Here is a 2,535-nt window from a genome sequence, read left to right as displayed (position 1 = left end):
CCTGTCGTCACTGTCTGAATATCTTATTTTGTCCTTTTGTCCTCTGAATTAAAGAAAATGGTTGCCAGCAAAAGCCTTTGCATATAAGCACACTAATTAGTATAAACTCTTTTTGAAGAATTATTAATGTGTGTATTATTACCTTATGCAAATGGTAGTGTGAGACGAGCCATGTATTAATTAGGTTAAAGGTGAGTGGTGTTGTTTTCCATGTTAGACATGGCCCGTTTGTAACGTAGTAGATCCATTGGAATGGTAGGCTAATATGGTCAAAACATGATCCGATAAGAGGGTTTGTAAATTGTTAATAAGTGACATTCAGGCAATAGATGCAGCTATAAAATACCTATAAAAAAGATAAGTGTCCTTGGCTGTTATTAGTCTCTGATTATTTTTTTTACTGCCATTGTAGGATTATTTTTTTGAGGTGATTGCCACACTCATTATATATGAATTAGTCGTTGAATTTGGTGGACCAAAGCTTCCTAATTTTTGGATGACCTTCATGTCACGATTACAGGATAGAGTCATTCTGACATATTGTACAGCAGGGGTGGTTCCAGCTGTATCTCTATTGAGTGGTTACTTTCTGGTCTATGTCTTAATATAACCCATTTCATTCAATGTAGTAGGAATGTAGCGGGTGGTGCCAACATCGATTACCTCAAAATTTCTCACACTGAGGACTCAGTAAAATAACATGTTATGTAATCGATGTCCGCCAGAGGGCAGCATATGTCGCATTGTTTATTAGCATCGTCTGTAACGACGTCTAGCATGTGTTCAAATCCTTGTCTCTAGGATAATAATAGGGCGAGACCGGTCATCATTTAGATGAAAACTACAAATTAAAAACAGATTTTAATCAAAGTTATTGTGCTCATGTATTGACTAACTCTATACTCTATACTCTTGACTAACTTCAACTAATCTTATAGTTGTACTGCTTTACAACAGCTTTACACGGCACAAAACACCACACAATATTGTTTTTGCTGTGTGTGTCACTCTGTGTGGAAAAAAAATACTTTTTCTCAGAGCGCAACCGTCAAGACAGATCCAGAAAGATTGTTACTGTCTCCTTTTGAAAAACTAGGGCAGTATGAGTATTGATTGCCAGGTTCAGTCACATTACTTAGGCTTGTGGCTAAGCATGTGGTGGCCTGTTTATACTGGTCAGGTACTAGCTTTGACGAGTAGAACAGAACCAGCAGGTTTCATAGCTGTTGGCCCTTGTCGGATGGCATTTTAAATGAACACATTAACATGCCATGTCGCAGTAGCAATTATTTACTTATTATGGGCCGGACTACCTGCAGACAAACGTGGGACAACATGCAGGGACAGACACTCCTGCAATGACAATTACAAATTTGGCACAATTGTTCTGGATATACAAAACATAGGCCTAATGTCCAAATAACTCATAGCTAATTAAAATACAAATGACTTAATTACTTAATTAATTACCTGATTAAGTATTGTAACTGTCATTAACTTTTAGCCAAAGCTTTCATTTTAGATACATGACACTAAGGAGTAGGTCGGGGTTGGGTTCTATTTTTTCTAGAAGGCCTGCAGTTAGGGTGTGGTTATTGGGCAGGGAGTGGATCACCCTCGCCAGGTCACCCTCCTGCCCTTAAACCTGTTTAAAGTGAGTTTAAACAAAGTCTGTCTGAGTTGCATCTGACCACGTTGATGACTGCAGTGACTATAGGATGTGCAAGGTTGGATACGGGGCTTTGTCTGATCAGAGCTCAGAGATCAGATCACCGGGTAACAAAGCCTGCCGTGACCAGGGCGCTCCGCTCCCTGTGGTGCTGAAGGCCGACTGATCTGATCCCACTGACAATCGCAGCAGCTTTGTGTTCCAGATGTACAGGCTGCCATTAGCCTGCATTAATGACTGCTGCTGGAACAACAGCAGCCGCAGCAGTAGCCTCCTAATCACCGGCGTGTCTTCAAAGCCTGCCGTCGGTGGCAGCCAGAACGCGGCTGGGGGTCAGCTCCAAGGTGCTCAAACACACCATGGGTAATCATTGTGTAAGCCACCGTCCGGGGGGAGGGTTTCCACCACACCCCGACAACTAAATCCCTTTAGTTTGACTTTTAGTTGCCGTTTAAGCATTACACTTGCTTTAACTTCATAGGCCTAATCAATGACCTTGCCAATATCTGCTTAATGGTTTTCATCTCTTGCTTTAACGCTGAAAAGAATCCATGGCAAGGCCTTATCTCTCTCTCTCCCCCTCCCCCACGGCCTCCCCCTCACCCCTATGCCCTTCCCCTATTTGTTTATCAAATGCGTTCGGAGGGGGAAGTGGAAGTGGGTCTTGTGATACATTGGTGGCCCTTGATCGGGTGCGGCCAGGGCCATGTATGCCAGCCATGTGCTATGCAATAATTAACTCTCCTCTTGAGCCTTTCCAGCCATTAAAGCAGCGAGGAGCAGGCATGGGGAAGAAAGGGTTATTTGTCCAAAGGCCCGGTGCACACAGTTGGCCCTATTGATGACATGCAGGAGCTAATCAGAAG

The sequence above is a fragment of the Gadus macrocephalus genome, chromosome 6, assembly GCF_031168955.1.
Source record: "Gadus macrocephalus chromosome 6, ASM3116895v1".
Lineage (NCBI taxonomy): Eukaryota > Metazoa > Chordata > Actinopteri > Gadiformes > Gadidae > Gadus > Gadus macrocephalus.
The sequence above is the reverse complement of the archived record's forward strand: the minus strand, read 5'-3'. Positions refer to the sequence as shown.